The 19,280-nt window shown below is 39.0% G+C and overlaps 1 protein-coding gene across 4 annotated transcripts in view; it reads left to right on the top strand.

Moving 5' to 3' along the window:
• TTLL7 (tubulin tyrosine ligase like 7) overlaps window positions 1–19,280 on the top strand; it is a 76,527-nt gene continuing 57,247 nt past the window's right edge. The window contains exons 1-3 of one of the 4 annotated variants that reach the window (XM_074832372.1): window positions 14–214; window positions 1,770–1,893; window positions 8,565–8,759. The gene's annotated coding sequence lies outside the window, so the exon portion shown is untranslated. Of the gene's footprint in view, window positions 215–1,769; window positions 1,894–8,509; window positions 8,760–19,280 lie in introns of all 4 variants that reach the window. The other 3 variants (XM_074832371.1, XM_074832374.1, XM_074832375.1) reach the window with 3 other exon arrangements.

The following is a 19,280-nucleotide window of genomic DNA, read 5'->3' as shown; positions in this document are numbered from 1 at the left end:
CGGTGCCCCCGCGCGGGGAATGGTTTCTCCCGGCTCCCCGCCGTAACCTCCCGCTCCTCCTCCCGCTAGTGCCCGGCTCGGCAGGCGCCGGCTCGGGTGCTGCTGCCCGTGAGAGCCCCGCCGCGCCGCCCGTGAGGCGCAGCACGCTCCGCCCGGCCTGGCGCTGCCCGGCAGGACCGGAGTGCTCGAGGGCCCCCACCCGCCGCCCCGACAGGTAACGGTGAGGGAGCGGCGGGGCGCTCGCCCCCTCCGCCCGCGCTTCGCCTCGCCCGCCGCCCCCCACCCGCGGGGCCGGGCTGCCGTCCCCGGGAGAGGCGGCGGAGCCCGTCGTGATTCAGCATCGCCGCCCGCGAAGGAGGGGCGGCGGGGAAGGGCGGCCCTGCCCAGCCTGGGGGCCGCGGGTGCCGGGGGGCGGGCAGGGGTGCTGGGCAGCCGCGGGGTGCGGGTCCCGCCTCCAGCGGAGCCGGAGCGGGGTCTTGTCGCCGGCTCGGGGCGATGCTGCGGCTCGGGGCCGCCAGCCCCCCGCTGCCCCTCGGGTGCCCGGACCGAGGGCGTGCGGGCTGCGGAGAAGTGCCCTCCGCAGAACCGGGCCCCGGGCCGGGCAGCGCGGGGCGGCGGCGCAGGGGCCGGCAGCGGCCCCTCGGGAAGTTTCCTGAACGCGGCGGGCAGCCCTCGTGTGGGGACGGAGGGGAGGGGAGGGAACTGCCTGCGTGTCGCAGTGTGAGGAATAAGGAGCGAGGAGGCGGTTCAGGATGAAAGGTACTCGGTTTCTCTCCCCCCTCCCCCAGATTTTGCATGCGAAGTCCATCGTCTGTGCAGGTCACATCGCATGTAGGGCCAGGTCTCGTCGGAGCCTGGTAAGGTTAAAAAGGGATCGTCTGTTGGCAGTGGTACCCAGCGCAGGCTGAAATGTAGAACAAGTTAGATCTCTAGAGATGCAAGTCAAATACCTTCCTGTGCTTTCTGCGCTTAGTTGAAAGCCCGTAATCTCTGGGATCTTCTTGAATTTCTGCTATTGAAGCCATGCGTAATTGTAAGCAAAAGGGAAGAGCAATTGATGCTGGAATTTGAACATACTGGTCGACTCTGTGCAACTGACTGAAGGTCTCAATATTGGTGGCTTTTGTGCCTTTCTTATGTATTTGCAGTTTGAGTACCAAGATTTTATTCCTTCTCAAAAAACCCCCTAAAACAAACAAGCACCCACCCCCCCCTCCGTTTCAATATACTTTTCTTTCTAAATCCTTCATTACTTTTATGTAGCAGAGGGTTAGTACCTGTCTAAATGATACTCAGAGAAATCCTGCTGGTTGTTTTCATAACTGAAAGACTAGAAGCACTTTTCTGTGTGGGAATTGGTTGTCCCCCAAATTCTACAGAGTATTTCAAAATATACAGTGATTTGGCATCAGTAGCAGCTTTTGCCCCTGTTTTGAATACTAGGCTGTAGTTTTTAATAGAAATAGGATATGTGTCAGTGCTACTTTGAACAAAAAATGACAGAAGCAGTTATTATGCCAGGGGTTTTTCCTACGTGGTGAGTAAATATAATGTCTACACTGACATATGGAAGTATTATTTTTGAAGCTAGATTTTCTGAAGACAAATGTTACAAAGTTTCAGAAAATTACATGAGGTATTCTGTACAGCATATGGAATTTCTTTCATAAGGAAGGAATGGGTTTTTACCTGTAGGTATTGGCAATATTACACAAGAAAGTCTAGAACAATGGTTGTCAATTTTTTTCTTTTTTTTTTTTTTTTTTTAGAAAAATGCCCCCTTTCTATATTTTTGATGGTTTGGATACATTCCACATACTTCCGAAGGGATCTGCCCACCAGTTTGGGAGTGTTAGAAGAGGCCAGGAGATGAAGCCTGTCAGCAGTTATTAGGTAATTATTCCGGTAATCTAGCAATCATTTTAGTAATCCGAGGCTCAGGCTTGCAATCAAATAAGGGTTTGTTCCCACGCTCTTCCAAAGCTGGCAGTGTTAAGTTGGCAGTGTAGATTAAGTTGTGGACAAGTCTGAAGAACTGGGAGATTAATTGGTCAACAAGCAGTTAGACACTAAGCCGTCTTGCAATCTTTTGTATAGTTAGGATTTTTTTCTAAGATCTTTGCAATACTGTATGTCGATTATGAAAGCCATAAATATATCTTTGAAGGTGAAATGTGACAGACTAATGCTAACTGCTGAACATGCTTGCTCTGAATTGTCAGCATCAAGAAAGACTGAAATATGATTTCTTGATTTGAATCTCCATCTGTGGATATTTATTATAGGTTTTAAAAACCTCTGTAGGATACATATGGCAAATGAGTCATTTCTTGAACTTCCACGTTTTCTAATGTTCTGGGTTTTTTTCTTTTTTAAAAAAACCCTTTTTTTTCTTCTGTTTTAATGTCGTATTAAGGAGTATTTTTGTATTTAATAGATACTTGCAACTGTCTCATACGAATGGAGAACACGTTATTAAAGATGGAAATCCTTAGAAAGCTAAGAAAATTGAAATGCAATCTTAGCATCTGAAATAGAGAAATGGCATCTACTTTTGTAAAGCTTCTGTCTTGTCTTAAAAGATGAGCGTAATATCATGTTGGAAGATAATTTTTTGGTATGTGGGTCACTAATGTTTTTTAGTTTTGTGCTGTAGTTTTATTAGTGTAAAGACAGCTTACTGAAACCAACAATGCTTATTTCTCATATCTATAACTTCCTGCAAATCTTCAGAAAACTTTGAGTGTTATTATTGCCTTTTGGGTCAATCCTAAATCATAAAGACACTGAATTGTATCAGTAGGCTTTGTATCAGTCCCTGAAGAAAAAGATGAGTGCTTGTCAGTCTTTTACTTTTTGATGAGTTATTTCCATCATCTGGAATTGACACAGTGACTCTGTAATGATCTGAGGGGGGAGGGAATAGTTGTATTTTCCTAGAAGAGGTCTAGAGTCCGCATGAAGATAGCGGGAGTCTGTTTTACTTGGAGAGATGCGTACAAACTGTCAACGTTAGGAAAATTCATTGCAAGTACCACAGCATACATATTGGAGAATATTAGCTGGATTTTGTTCTTCCCTTGTGAAATTTAGAATATTTAGCCTCAGATTTACTTTTATTTTCTACACACCTAGGGAGTTATCTGGGGTTGTCTGACTTCCGGCAGTAGGATTCAAGTGCCCCTTATTAAGCACGAGGAAGCTCTTTAGAGCTCCATTAATGCTTACCTAAAACTCTGCCAGAACCCTCTTAACTACTCCTTTTGCAGACATTACGAGCTTCCTTTAAAGTTTACTGGAACCAGTGAACCGTTTTAACATTAATATTTAAAATACTAATGTATTTTAAATTTAGAATAGAATTTGTTGATGTCTACTACACTGATGGGTAAGAGAATCATCTGTAATTGAGAATGGATACAGGAGAAAAAACGTAGTGACATACTGAAGTGGTCAACCTTTGAATCTCTTGAGTATTAGAGCAAATGTTCCTGTTTTACCGTAGCCGCTCTCTCGGAGCCAGAAGCTCTTTCAGACCAGAACATTCCATAGTGCCTCAGTCTACTGGATACTCTTCTTTGTGGTGGTGGATGCAGGAACCTACAGGTTCTGTAGAGGTTGAAGTCTCAGCTTTTTGCTTGTTCCCCATGTTCTTCCTTGCCTTCTCTTTTAAATGTCCATACAGCTGTACGAAATAGTTTTAAAATACTACCACATTAATTTGTACTCATTTATTGATATTTTTGCTCTTGCCCTGAATTCCATACACCAGGAAACAGGCTCTAACATAATAGAATAAATTTTTGGGTTTGCGCTTTAAAGGTCTAAATAAAGCAGGCATAATGGTGTTTACCTTCAAAATCAGTTTTAGTCAGAATATAGGATCTCCAAAATGAAGACCAGTGTATATAGTGTTAGTATTTCTTTTCCCAGTGTTAAAAATATAAGCTCAAATAGTTTGAAATGTTAAAAATATAGGTATTAATTTAAAAAATATCTTTACTTCAAAGACAATATTTAAAGCATATAATCACATGGTTTTTTGATGAACATTACTTTCTGGGGACACAGAAACAGTACTGCTTTATGGAGAGCCCAAATTAACAATAATAATGAAAGAAATACAAAAGAAAATAGCATTCTGATTTAGGACTCACTTTACACTTCCCTTTCTGTGGAGTGAGTGGCATGCCAATTCCCACTTATGCTTGTATTTGGTTTTGGAAGGATTCCAGATTGAAGTCTGATATGTACCACTGCTCAAATGCACCTTAGGTGGCTATATTACTGTTAATTGATAGAAAAACTGGCTGCCTAAAAGGGTAGAAGTGCTTTATGCTGCAGTTCAGAAGCTGCTTCTGGCCAGCAGTAGTAACAGAGTACTAACAGTCACTCTTAAGAAGAAAGAAGGACTAAATCCACTTTTCATATATAATAAATGCTACAGAAAGAATTGAGTGGGGCGTGGGCTTCACAGTTAGACACAGCGACGTGTTGACAAGTTTATTTTCATCCTTGCTTAGTAGCAAAATGCTAAATATATTCTTCTTTGGTTACATTAAAGTATGTTTCCTTCCAACTTTGTCCTTGGGTTGACATGTGTTTGTTTTATTTTTAGCACTTGAAAACCAGCACAGTAATATCCCTATAGGGTGCAGTGCAAGCATTGGAGTATAGCATGAGAAAATGAAATCAGATGCTTAACACTAAATTCATGCAGGTGTAGAGGCAAAGGTCTAGATACTGTTTATGATTACAAAAAAGAGTGGACTGACAGGGCAGAAGATTGTGAGATTTGATGGGGAAATTACTCTTATTTGCTTGCTCAGAGTGGACTTTTCTTGAAAAATACAGAGTAGAGCTATGTGATGGAAGTCTGCATTTTCTTTGCTTTTGTGGGTGGTTGTCATTGTTTAGTATTCATTGGCCATGAAATTTCTGTGAATTTGTTATATTGTTTTGTCCTTCCAAGCTTATATTGGTATGGGGGGTGGGAGAAATGTGCTAAAACCCTTTATATGAATTATTGATGGAAGAGATCTGAAAGATGTGCAATTTATTCACCCAGGAAAACCCACCCTTTTTTATTACATGTTAGTTCATGTGGCTTTTTAGAGGAATATAATATTATCCTAACTTTTTATCTTTATGTCAACCTGAAATCTTTGAAAGACTATAAATTACTAGTGAGCATTAACAATTAGGCATTAATTTGAATAAAAGATTTTTTGCTTAAAAATGAACAAGAGTGATGTGAGAACATGGCTTTGGTACACTTTGTACCATTTTTAAAATGGAAGCATTTACTGAGAAGAATGTTTCTGAGGATGGAGAGGATATATTCAGTGAATAAAATAAAGTGTCACTGCATGATGAGACAGGAATCGGTGCTGGTTTGGACTGTTGCAAGATCTTTAGTGGAGTTGGGAATCTTGTAGGATATTGACCCAGAGCACCATCCACAAGTGAAGAAGTAGAAGAAAAGTAGGGAACAATACGGAGTTAGATTTGAAATTCTGGACACCAGTTGAGAAACAATGCAGTTAATCACCCCAAGCAGTTGCTTTAAAAAGCCTATATATTACTTTCCTCTGTTTCCTATAGGTATGAAGAGAAAATGAAAGGACATTGTGGCCTTTCTGCCGAAAGCAACACTCAGGAATACAAACACACAGGAAGCAAGTCTTTGATATTTTATGAGAAAATGAAATAAAGTTTATGACAAATGAAAATAAAAAAGAAGATATATTTTTGTGAGGGGATGTTTGGGAATGTCTAATGCAGATAGTCAGCACACTATTTAGTTTCATTGATTAAAGAAGAAATACCTCTCGGTCAGTCATGGAACATGCATGCATAATGCTGTTCCAGCTGTTTCAGGATAATAGATTAATGGTGCAGTTGAGACTGACTCTGCAACAGCTAGATGTAAGAAAATTGGAACCAAGACAGTATGAGGAGCCACAGGGAGAAGTAATCTGTGGGAAGAGACTTCAGGAGAGATGTCCAGTTTTCACTCCCAGTTCTGTGCTTCTGTAGGAAATTGTGTCTCAGTTGGTTGCACCGAGTTTCCTCCTATTAATTTCCCACTGTTTCAAAGCCCTTGAATTCATCTTTTCTTCAATTTTGGAAGATGTACCTGTCCAATCATGGCCCAAGTAGAGGCCTTAATCCTTGGAGGGTTGGGTTTTTTTGTTTGGTTGGTAGTTTTTTCTTTATTTTAAGTAGAGTGAGGTATTCATGCTGAGCAACTTGAATGGGATTCATCTCACCTATGTTTAGACATCTACAATCTAGATACCTGCAGCTGCCTACACCGACTATATGTAGGCTGTCTGTGAAGGCAGCCTGGAGAAACCAGCTCAAAATCTACAGTGTAGGGGTCTACATTTATACAAATGAATCCACTGTTGTGTCTTTATATTTGAGGAATAAATGTGCTTGTAATGTCATCTGTGGGATTTCATTGTATTGTTTTTCCCTACTGATTTGTGTGAAAGGGAGAACCATACTTCTTATGAACTGGTGAAAATGGCAACAAACCGTGGTAAAGCTATTGACTTTTCAGAGCCTTATTTCTTTGTACTTACGGTGCAAATTGCACATTTGTTTGATTTTTCTATTTCACTTGAATGGGCTAGCAAGAGAGACATTTTCTGTGGTTCAGAGACAACATCTACTCTTACAATTTGTAAACTAAGGGGGGAGGAAGTAAGAGGAAATGTCTTCTATGTATATTGTAGCCTTCACACATTTGACTCCCAGCTTCATTCTACCTGTATATGATTCCTGAAGGATGGCACTACAGCTAGTAGGACTACAAACAGTTTATGTGAATATGTCCTTCTCCATCTCACTAGAATCTGGCTCTCCACAATACTTTGTTGGGCAGGTGCAAGAGTAGTGGTGCAGTTGGTCTTGTCTGGCACATGCAGTGGGCCCAACTGCTGTAAAATTGACAGAAGAGAATGGAGTGTGCTTGATTTCTTCAGAGTTTTCTTCTTTTCTTTTTTTTTTTTTTTTTTTTTCCTGTGAGGAGAAATAACCCATTTGAACAGAAGAATTTTCCAAACCTTTTATTGCCAGATGGCCTCTGTGGTCCACAGTCCACTCTGATTAAAATGTACTGAGCTGTCAGATCAAACCAATCTTTTCTTACTGAAAAAGAGAGATAATATGACAACGAAAAGTCATCTTGTGAAATGATGTCAGAAAACAGTTTCTCATTGATATAAATTGAGATAGTAAAATAAAACAAGGAAATTTAAGAATTGTTAATGGTTTCAGAATACTACAGAAAAAGTTATCCCAGGAAAGGAAGTAACATTTCACTTTCCATCACTTAGTATTTCATTTTGTTTAAAAATTGCTCTGTAAGGTTGTAATCCTGGCCTCACTGAAATCAAGTAGGTTTGATTTCAAAACCTGAATTCCAAAGCTGGAAGAGAATCATAACTGTTTATCTTATAGCAAATTATAAACTATTCATCTTCTTTAGCTTACTTCTCTGCTACTATTTTATGTTATTGTGGTCTTGACCTCTTAATTCTACATTTGGAGAAATTGTAGTTCTGGTTACAGTACCTCATATCTCTGGTATAACTCCTTCCCAGTCACTGAGTCATTTTCTGGTTTTAGATTTTACTTCTCTTTAGCTTATTGTTATGGCTAAATCCTACTGACTTTCTGCCCACGGTGCTTGTCACACTCTAAGTAGTGCAAAATAATGCATTCTTTTCTTATAACATGTATCATGCCTTTCTCTTTTCACCCAAAACACAGGGAGAAAATACCTAGAAAGGGTTAAGAGAGATCTAAAATGTGTTAGAGACAGGCTAAATGGGAAGGAGCTGCTCCTGCAGCATGTCTTTCTCTGGTGTACCAGTACTGCCTGAAACTGTATCACCTGTCAGTTATTGATAGAAAAATCTCTTTCCAGAGGGCTGACTTCATATAGTTTCAGCAATGCAACACTAATGGTAAGTGATTTCATTTTGGTACTTCTACTGCAGAATTATTTTAAATCTGTTTCCATATGGAAAGGAGGTCCTGGTATGACTGTTTATTCTGCAGTATGTAATCTTGTCAGTTAAATCCATGATAAATAAACATTTTGCGCTCTTATCGGTAATTTGTATGCAGAAGAATTTGGTATATCATCCTGCCACATGCTGCTGCTAAGTTGGTTTTGTTTTGGGGTTTTTGTTGTTTGTTTTGGGGTTTTTGTTGTTTGTTTTGGGGTTTTTGTTGTTTGTTTTGGGTTTTTTGTTGTTTGTTTTGGGGTTTTTGTTGTTTGTTTTGCGGGTTTTGATTTTGTTTCCCCACTATTGCTCTCTATTGCAGACTATGTTAATTGAAATATATTACCTTCAGTTTCAATGCTTATGCATTCTATCCACCACATATATTTTGGAATGAGTTCTTTTTCCAGGATTCTTGCTCCTTTTCTCCATTTTTATGGTCGTTCTCATCCATCCTTGAGCTCACAGTTTATCTTTTCTTATAATAGAGAACTGGATTCAGGAGCATCTTCTGAATACAGTAAATCTTGATCCATTAACTAGACAAAATATGCTTCTGGAGAACAGCATGAAGCTTTTTCTGTGGCGATATGTATCACCTGCACAGTAATCCGTGTTTCTGAACCTGTGAATCCTACGTGAGCTACAAGTATGAAGCACTGCATCTAGACAGCCAAGCAGTTCTGAAAGTGGTACTTGAAGCTTGTAATCTTTGTCAAGAAAGAAAGAAGTTCAGAGGCAAGTCGGTTATTTTTAGCTGTAATCTCTACTGTGATGAAGGTTTGGTTTAAATGGACTGTAGTTTTGACCTGGATGAGACATGGGTTGGTCTTGTTACCAAATGAGTCTGTGTCTTAATTATATTCCCAAATTGTGCCACCAGCAGGACTGTTCTGGAACTGAAATGCTATGATATAAACACCACAAAAATCAATGAAATGTCTATATTTACTTCACTGGGCTACAGAGGAATCTTGTTGCATATGGCTTGATCTCATTTACACTATAGACTTGAGACAAATTTTGTACTTGGTGTACATTTCTTCCAAATATGGAACTGGGAAGTTTCCTGGAGAAAAGCTATTTCTTCCTTTGAGCACTCAAAGGAGCATAAAAAATTGGGAAGAATTTTCATATTTGTGAAATATGTTGAGAGTTGTATCAATAACCAACTATGAATCCTAGTTTATTCTCCATTTCTTTCTGTTTGGATTATCAGTGGTCTTCTTCATTCTTATTTGTACTAACACTTTGCATTAAACATTTACTGAAAGATTTATTCTTCTGGTTAATAGGTGTGTTGTAACTTTTCCATACCTTTGTATATATAAATGCATTTGGCTCAGTTTGGTGCATTTCTTTTTTCCTTATCTGTGGTTATCAGGTAAATATAATAGTCCCTAGCTACAAAAAATTCTTTTGTAGTTTGAAGGGTGTGTTATGTTTGCGAGTCAGAAGCACAAAACAAACACTGTAATTTTCAGCCTAAGATAAGAGAATGATTAAAAAAAGGATTGTGTAGATCAGTTCTCAGTCGTGTTTGATTTGGGGTGTTGGTGGTGTGTGTTGCTGTAAAATAGTAAGAGATTAACGTATTTGTTTCTTTTGAATATTTGAAAACCAGTTAACTTTGCTGCCAGCATGTATTCACGTATTTGACTGTATAAGTTTATGCCTTTCTGCTTCATTAAGAATGCACCATTAAAAAATATAAGATTAAAGCAATGAAAAATCAAATTGAGCCCTGCTAAATGAATTGAATATCCCACTGCTCTAGCCTCTGGCTGAGGACTTTTATTTTAGTACATCTCTCAAGCGTAGCTCTTAACCAACACACAATGACCTTTTTTTTTTTTTTTTTTCAAAAAAACCCAAAACACACACTCCAGAGCCAATTGCTTTTAAGTGTTGCTTTTTGGGGGTTGACCAAGATGGATGAGGACAGGACTAACTGTGATACTGTTCCAAACTTGGAACTGTGCTGCTTCTGTGATTAAAGTAATGAAGGCAAATAGGCATGCTTAGGGCGGTTATCTCCTCAGATTTTGGAGTTATTTTAAACTACAGTAAAAGCTATGATGCTAGTGTCAGTATGGTCTCTGTAGCTCAGAGGCAATGTATGATTACTCAATAAATAAACTGTTCAATACTACAGAGTTGCATCGGTAATGCTGTACTTACCATTCAGAACGTACATTATTCTGATCCTATGAATTCAAGCGTTTCCGGAAAATTAATTTTGGTAGGTTATTTTCATGCTTTGTTCTTTTAAGCAAAAATTAAACCTAGTGTGTATAAAGTCTGATGCACTTGATTTTTCTTTCTTGTTTTGGGTATTCAAAGTATTCAATTTAGGGTCCGTATTTAAGGCATGTTATTTTTCTACTCTTTCTGACTACATGCTGTATTTCTTTACAGGTGAGTAGTATATACATAAAATGTTCCTGTAGTAGGATACTGGAGTTTCATCTCATTACTGATGAGGATAGTGACTCTCTTTTGATCCCCTACAATGGATAAAAACAGCATGACACAGAGGGTTTGAAGCCAATCCAGTCTTTTAAAGGAATTTTTATAAATCGGGTCAATTCCAGTTAGAGAAACTTCTGAGGACTTGCATCCTTTCGAAAAATATTTTCAAATCAGTGGTACCCCCTTGAGCCCCAAATACTAAGCTGTGGGGAAGAAAGCATATTTTTGCTGACATGTTTTGTAGCTGCTGGAGTTTCTGGCTGGCTTTATCAGCTGTTTGTAAAATACTGCTAGCACTGAGTGTTTGTTGCAGTAGCCCTAATGATACTGTAGGCCAACTGTGAATATTTCTGGCTGTCATTTATTCTTTACAGACTAGAAGAATATGGCACAGTCATTAAAATATCAGAGGTCTACTGACTCTCATACAACCATGAGAGTATCCCCAGTGGAGCTGAGCAAATTACTCTGTAGTTGGAAGTATCAGTATAATGTGATAAACAATTCGGTGATCACGTAAGAGCACCTTTCTTGTACTTTCATGGTCAAGAAGACTTTGAATAGATGTTTCTTGTGAGTGCACTTGGTAGCTTATTCAAGGGCTGATTTTTTGTTTAACGTTTGCATATCAGGTGCTGAAACTTCAGGCTAATGTCTGCCAATTTATATTTCAGGCTGCTGTGGGAGTGTCATCCTTGTTGCTAAACTAGAAAACATTGTTATGTGGTAGCATGTAAATTAGGATGATGTAATCCTCAATCAGAGTCATTGTGGGCCATGTGTGATGACTGCAATCCGTGTCTAGAGGTGCTGAAATAGATCTGTGAATTGTAGACCTGTAAAATAGCAGATGAAATGGGACAGGCTTCATGTGGGGCTAAGGTGTGTCCCTTGCAATACAAAGATGTCTGTAGAAATTGTAACCATATTTGAGTTCTTGCATCCCTGAACTTGAGTCTGTTTTCACACCAAGCCAGTGCCACCGACTTGAAGCAGGGGAGGAAGAATTTCATATGTGAGGGGGAACCTTCCAAAGATATCTTTTTTTTTTTTTTTTCTTCCCCAAGATCCTTAGTAAATCTCCCCCCAAGGACTATTTATAATATAATGAATCATTGCAAATATATCAGCTTCATTAAAGGATTAGTGCTTTTTCTGTTATACTAAGTCATCTATGCTGATATATGTAAAATGTTAAATTGTCTTATCTTGTAGATCCCTAAGATCTTTAGCTCTTGCTAGAGAAGTAAATCTTTTGACACGTGAATGACAGAAAAAGAAAGGAATAGTTTAATTCCAGCAGTGATTAGTGTGTTGTGTACACAATTCAAAACACCCTGTAATACGTGTTGATGTAGGTTGACATGCTGTAATAAAGAACATGGATGGCACATTGCAAAGTCAAAAGCAGAGCAGGGATGTTCCCACAGGTGCCACTACTCAATTCCTCTCCTAAGTCTCCCTTGTTTACCCTTTCCCCTACCAAAACCACCCTGTTAATGGTCAGACTTCAATATTACTCTTACACATAATCATTATTTTACATTATCATCTCTATTTCTTTCCTTAGTGGCCATGGCTGTCTCACGACAAAGAGCACTGGCCCTTAGTGTGTTCCAGTCTGGCAGTCAGCAGGGCTTCCTTGACTTATGGTCCCCAAGACAAATCAAACAAGGGTCTTTCAGGTGTTTTCTTTAAAGGTCATGCTTCATTTGAGGTGACAGGGTCCAGCCCTCCTATGGGTGGTAGGTATCATGCCACTTGGCTGTCGCTTGCAGAGGTGATGTGGCCAATACACTCTAACATAGGGTATGTTTCTAGGCTGAAAATGCCTAGAAACTCACTCCAACGCTGTTTTAAATGAAGGTGGAATGATTATTGATGTTGCTGAGCTAGGTAGTTACAATAAATAGTGATCCATTCCATTCAACAGTGTTCAGTGGAGCTTATTGTGATCAGGGGCTAGGAATGCTTTCTGTTCTAGAGTTAGTGAAACGCTGTCCTGCTGACAGATTTATGGTGTTATCAACACTTACTGAAGTGGTGAACATTACTACGAGATCTATGCATTGTCTGTGCTTTTGCTGAGAGTAGAACATTAAAGCTGGTATTTTTTTTTTTTTGCAGCAAGTGATGCAGGTGTAAGTTTTCTGAAATTAAGATTTTACTATATAAAGAATATCGTTACACTTTGGGTTGTTTAGACTATTTTGTCAGTATTTTTCCTTGCCATTATGAATACTAAGTGATGTTTATTAAGTTCCCTGCATTTTATTTATGAATTATTGATTTGTAAGTCATACAGTTTCTTTTCACTTGCCTTGTCAATTAATGTATTTCCTGTGTTTTACTGAACAAGAAAAAGGTTCAAGCATTGCCCTTTTTATTGTAGTCTTCTAATTCCGTCTCATTTTCTTTGATGGCCCTCTCTTTCAATATTCAGAACATAACTATGAAACTCTATAGTACTCAATTTGCTAACTGTCTGAAATATGTTATCACATTAGAAAGGTCTTTTGAAGGGTGAGAATGAGCCAACAGATAGTCACATTGTGTGCTCTGCTATGAAAGACACTTTGGAGGTCATTTTTTAAGAGAAAATCAATCTTCAGCTCTGAAAGCTTTGACATTGATTTAAATTTGGCCAAGGATTTGAAATTTCCTTTTGGAAAATGGATGAATGCAAAAAGAAGCAATATTGCTTCAAGACAACACTGAAAAGAAAAGAATTGCTTCTGTGCCCAATTCTGATCTCTGTATATTATGAGTAGGAAATGATTAATTCCTATGAAGCTCTTGTGACATTTCCACCATCTTAACAGCTTCTAATACATGTCCTGTTTTCTTAATCAGGGATATATACTTACCATTTCATAGACCTTTTGTGATAATAAACAACGAAAGAACTCAGCTCAAAGCTGTGAAGTGCAAAGTCAGGAAAGACCAAAAGAAAATCTCCCATGAACTGAGACTGCAAAGCTCCTGGGGCTCTGTGCTGATGTGTGCGACTGAGCCTCAGAGCTGGCACTGATGGGTTGTCTTCTGACCAGACTCCAACCATTTAAGATAACACACCTTTTATGTTCTCCAGCAAAAGATACAGGTTCACAATTGTAATGCAGACTCTGCTTTGCATTGTTTTGAAGGTAGACTGGAAGGGTCAGAATAGTTTATGCTTTCAGGCATTGTAAAGTTATGTTTATTATATAAGCTGTGTTGGAGAAGGATAAGACTGATTCTAGGGCTTTTACTGATTGGGGTCTCAGATGGGAAATGGCAGTTGTAAGGTTAAACACACTAAAGTAACTGTAACTTATGGATTCAGTGGTAGAGTGCTGTTATAGCTTGGTTTGGTCATTTTGGTAGCTTGGTAGTTTAGGGAAATTTTGGAAGTTTTAGAAATGCTGTCTATTTGGATGAACTACTTCGGAGAATTGTTTTACAGAACTACATGATTCAAAAAAGTTTTAAGTTGTGTAAATCTTGCTGTTTGTTTTCTTGTGTAGCTTATAGCTGTCTCCAGCAAATCAAACACCTGAGAACTCTGTACATTCTCTTTATCGGAAAGAACTGCTGAATAAACGTCTCATCTCACTTGATGGTGAGAGTGAAGGGTGTTGAAATTAATAGATTTCATTTGACTTCAGAATATTTTGAACCAAACCCTGATGTGTATGCATTTTTAAGCCTGCTGACGGATAGCCTTTTAAAAACAAGCTTATCACTTTGACACATGGAGCTTCAAAATGAGGACTGCTTCTTGCGTTTAGAATTTATCTGTAGGAGTGAGAACTTGCCACCAAATTGTTCTCTTAGCATGTTACAATAAAACTGCTCGCCTATGCTTGCTTGTAGCAGGAACACTTCAACATACATTTTGTCAAGACACATGAAAAAGAATCGTGAAGGGGTATGAGGCTTTTAATTCCGCAGTTTAATTACTGCAAATTGCTACTACTTTGCTATTTGGTACTGAAAAACGCATTTTTCTCTATTGTAATTTCTGTTAATGTCTTAATCTCATTTTCAATCTGGATTTTATAGTTTAATTCCAGATCAACAGTGGATTATAATTTTGTATAACTAATAAATGACAAACCCCTCACTATGGTGTATCTAGACTCTCATACCCTAAGATCTAAGGGAGCAGAAAACTTAATTATTTAGGTTTAGATTGAAAAATGAACCAGAACTCACATGCTTGCTAGGTCAGTGCTCTGATTCACTTCTTTTTCATGTTTCCCTGAAATTTTTGTTATTTTAATTTTCCAGCTGATTGGGAAGTGGGGATTGCAGTGATGCGATGTTGTCCTTCTGTCCCTATGGTCATCTGCCAAGTTCTGTAACTGTATCTTCAGTGGGTCTCCATTTTAGAGTGAAAGCTCCTTATGTCAGGAGCTTTGTGGATTTCTTCACAGCTACTGAGCATTTCCAGACACTTTTGACAGCATTGAGTAAATTGCAATAATGGTCTCAGAGGAAAGCAGTCTGATAGTTTTAAAATCTATTCTAAAATATCCACTGTTGGTGAGTGTTTACTTGTCTGTACACAAAGAATGCAGGAAATTAAAATAAAACTGACAGTCCAGTTTTTGTAGCATTTTACTTAGGTAAATAGGAAGACACTTAAGAAATGTGTGTTGTCTTTGAGAGGTCTTGTCGTATGTGCCATCGCTTAAAATCTGAAGTCACATTTTCAGTTCATATATGTAAAGTTAAGCACATGCATAACTCATGGAGCTTTTCAAACTGGTCACCAGTAGCGTCACAATAGCTAGAAGGAGGGAAGAGGTTCATTAAAAACAGTACATTGAGTGATACAGTGTTTGTCTCTGCTTTGGAACATGGAGTATTTTGATAGTAGATGATTCTACCATTCTTAATGCTTAAATAGATTAAATCTATTTAGAATGCGCATATGCAATCTAGTCTCTTTTTGCTAGGGTACACAGTAGTGGTTTCATAGTTACTGGTATGATCCAAAATAGCTTGAAGAATCTCATTGACTTGAATGTTCTTTGGAATAGATTCTCAAGTTGCACCACTTTATTTTAAGTTTGAATTTGACTCCCCATTCTCTATTTTGATCTGATTAATTCAACCTTTTTCTGGGACGCTTACTCTTTGAGGAAAAAAAAAAAGGGTCTGATGCCATGCAATTCCTATTTAGAGATTAGAAATAACCTTTTCAGCTCCACACTGCATCAGGATGTAAAGTGAAGGATTGTGAAAGGCAGAGGCCACTTGTGAGCAGTATGGAGCAAATAAATTAGAAAATAAAAAAGGGATTTGTTCAAAAATACTTCTGTATAATCTAGGCCAGAAGAATATTTTTCAGGCAGTTTACTAACTTCTTATGCGTAATTTGTGTAATAGCAAAAAAACCTCTTAAATTTTAATTTTTGACAATATATTGCAACTTGTTATCAAGGAAACATGGATCATGCTGTTAACTGTGAAACTGCTTCTTCCCACTGTCCCCTGTCCTTCACCCAGGCATCCTTGTACCTTGCTCAAACTGTTCCCTTAGATGGACTCAAGTATCTGCTTTGGTCCCTGCCTGTGTGCAACACTTCCCTCTCCTGGAAGAGTATCCTACCTCTGCTGTCCCTGGAGGAAGGAAGCTGCCTTTTTTTTTTTCTTTTCTATCCCCCTTTTGTCAATTTCTAGGACAGGACTGTGTGCAGTGCATCTCTCTTGCTGGCTCTCTCACACCTTTGCCAGGCAACAGTAAAGATAACATCTAATCTTTTTTTTTTTTTTTCCATAGAACACTTTTATTCAAAGTGCTTGTTTGTATAAGAATGTGCTAACCTGTTGATGATGTTATCATTTCTTCTTCACAAGTCTTTCTCCATTTGTAGGTTAACTATTTCGAATCAGTATGGGTGAGCAACAAACCTTCACCAATTTGTGTATATCATAATTTTAGGAGGGAAATGGTATATACAGCAGAAACTATGATCCTTTTCTGTCTGAGTGTGAATTCAGAGATTCCCAATTGCTGACTTGTGAAGGTTAAGCAAGCTCTGTCAGTCCCAGTTTGGAAATAGAATACTTTCTTCCATGTTATTAAAAGCAATCTCTTAGAAACAGGCCTTTCAGGTAGGTTACTAGAGAGATATGCCTCTACATTGTTGTAGCTGAATGCAGGTTATAGGTTATGCTTATTTTATAAGTAAAAAGTTGTCGGAGTTATAAGAACTGGCTCAGAATTTGATGTAATCATAACCTGACAACACTGTTGCTGGTGCTGTTGCATGATCCGGTGGGCCCTGCAATAAGATTTGCCCCTGTACCTGGAAATTCCGTCGGGACTGCAGCGGCTGCCTGCAAAGCAGTCTTTTTCTTCAGCGTGCCTGAGACAACTGTGCTCTGACCTGGGAGTAGGGCAGGGTAATAAGAACAAGTCAAGAGATGTGAGCTCGAAGAAGGTGCCTGGGGAGGACCTGGGTCAGAGAATGCGGTAGCTCTGGGGTGGTTTCTGCTGTACAGAAGTCAAAAAGAGGAAAGACATGTGGGAGCTCATGGCTGCCAGGGCCTGTGACACTGCTGTGTCTCAGTGCTCTGTCAGTGTGTGCCTCTCTCCTTCCAGCTCCCTCCCCTCAGCAGCAGCCCTTCATTTATTTCTCTCTGAGATGTATTCCCATCTCTCCCAAGTGACCCATTCCCCCAGTTAGAGAACTGCTCATCTCAAGCATAGTCTGAGGAACAGTTGCGGTGTACTTGAGAGGATTGCAGCTTCCTCAGTAGCCTGATCTTAGGTTTTCTTGCTGTAGAATTGGAACTTCTTGTGGTACTGCCCTGGGGACATACAAAGCCTGGAGGTCTAAGCAGGAGCAAGTCTACTGGTCCCATGGTTTAGCCTGCAACTCACAGCTAGTGTAATATATTTGCCCAGATGAGATGCTGTACCTCTCATCTGTCACTTGACATGATGGGAAGAAAAGCTGAGACTGTCCAATTTCAGTGGCGCTGTATTTGCCCTTTGGAAGGAGATGGATCCAGTAGGAACAAAGGAAAGGACTGCATCCTATGTCAAATAGTTTTGAAAACTACTGATTTAGAACTGCTGGTGTTTTGGTATTCAGTGAAATGGTTATTTGGAGATCGGTGACTTAAGCAATTGTAAACCAGTTTTGAATTATTATATATAAGCTTAAGGCAGAATACAGTTTAACTTTATTGGTATAAGACAGTGCTTGTGAAAAGTCAATACCCTAGAGTACGTATAAATACAGAGTGCAGTAATGATCCCTTTTGTCTTTGAAGAGTTCAGTTTAAATCAGGATTTGACAAATAGACTGTGTGTGTCTTTAACAAGATTTGACATCATTAGAGGAGTACATGGTTCAACTCTGGTGATAAAAATTGTCATCCATAATCTTGTCAAGAAAGAGTTACTTCAGTGGTCAGTTTATAGAGATTTTTATGAGAGTCCAATTACTTTGTTTTCCATATGGACAAACTTCTAACTGTCTATAGAACAAAGGTGACCATAAATCTTTACCGTCAACTCATGATGTGTGCTAACAAGTTGACTGGTTGAAAGTCATGGACCTTGAGTGTTGATGCTTTCTATTTAAACCTTAAAGACTATTCTCAAAAGAGTAGAATAGTTTCTATATAAAGAAAAACAATAATTCAACACTGTGGTGTGGTTTGGAGCTTTATGGTCTGCCTTCAGAATACAGTGTGTTATAGTAACTTTGGGCAGATATTTTTCTGTTACTATAAGCTGAATGAAAGTTCTATGAGCGGCTTGGTTTTTATTACCATATCATAGCTTGTAAATCATGCTGTGTTAGTAAGGGCTGACATTACAGGGAATACTATTTGTCTTGACATTCTACCAAATTTGTTTAAAGTTTTTAGCCAGTACAGTGGAGGCACAACTGCTGTGTATGTGCATAGATGTCCTTAATTGGCTAACAGATGTACTTCAGTATTACTCTCAGGAACTAAACATGTCATGTACTCTGGTGGTATTCTTAGCTTGAGAAACAGATAACATGCAATATTCAGTGAGTCACTGTGCCCAGCACTGCTTTTCCTTCACAGTGGTTTTAAGGATGATGAATGCTTTGCTTTCCCATCTCTGCATCTACTTTTAGTAGGCCAGGAGGCAGGAGGACTTTCAAGCCACTTTCTCAGATGATGGCACCCAAAACATTAAAACTTCAAAATGACCTGCCAGTTTCAGTTCAATTTGGGGGATTTTCTTAGCGAATTCTGGTTCAGTAAAGTATGTTGCAAGTAGGTATGGCTGGGTGTTAACTGCTATGCTGTCAAACATTGTATCTGTGTATAAAACCTCTCCTGTTCTTACTTTCTGGATAAATACACAGGGTCACATTTTGGTGTTAATTAGTAGCACTCCACTAAATGGACATGAGGGAGATTTGGTTGTCTTATTACAAAGCGGAATTTGCCCCCTAGTACATTGGTGACAGTCATAAAAGATCTATAATCTGTTCTTTTTATCCTTTTGTGTTAATGGACTGTTAAGGGTAAATTTCTCTCTTGAAAGACAATAAGATCTTGCAGCTCAAGGTATCTGCTTCTGTATTTTCTTACCAACAGAGTGACTTGTTGAGAATATAATTGTATCTCTCTATTTCTCTCTCTGATATCTGTGTACACACACACATGCAAATAAAAAATGAGGATTTATAAGTAAAGATTTGGTAATTTTGCTAATGCACATCTTGTCCAATCTTATGACCAAATATGTTTTGCATCATAAGTCATGTCTGAATTTGACTTTACTGTAATTTTCTGCTATTT

The sequence above is a fragment of the Strix aluco genome, chromosome 8 (genome assembly GCF_031877795.1).
Source record: "Strix aluco isolate bStrAlu1 chromosome 8, bStrAlu1.hap1, whole genome shotgun sequence".
Taxonomy (NCBI): Eukaryota; Metazoa; Chordata; class Aves; order Strigiformes; family Strigidae; genus Strix; species Strix aluco.
This window is presented reverse-complemented; position numbering and strand designations above follow the sequence as displayed.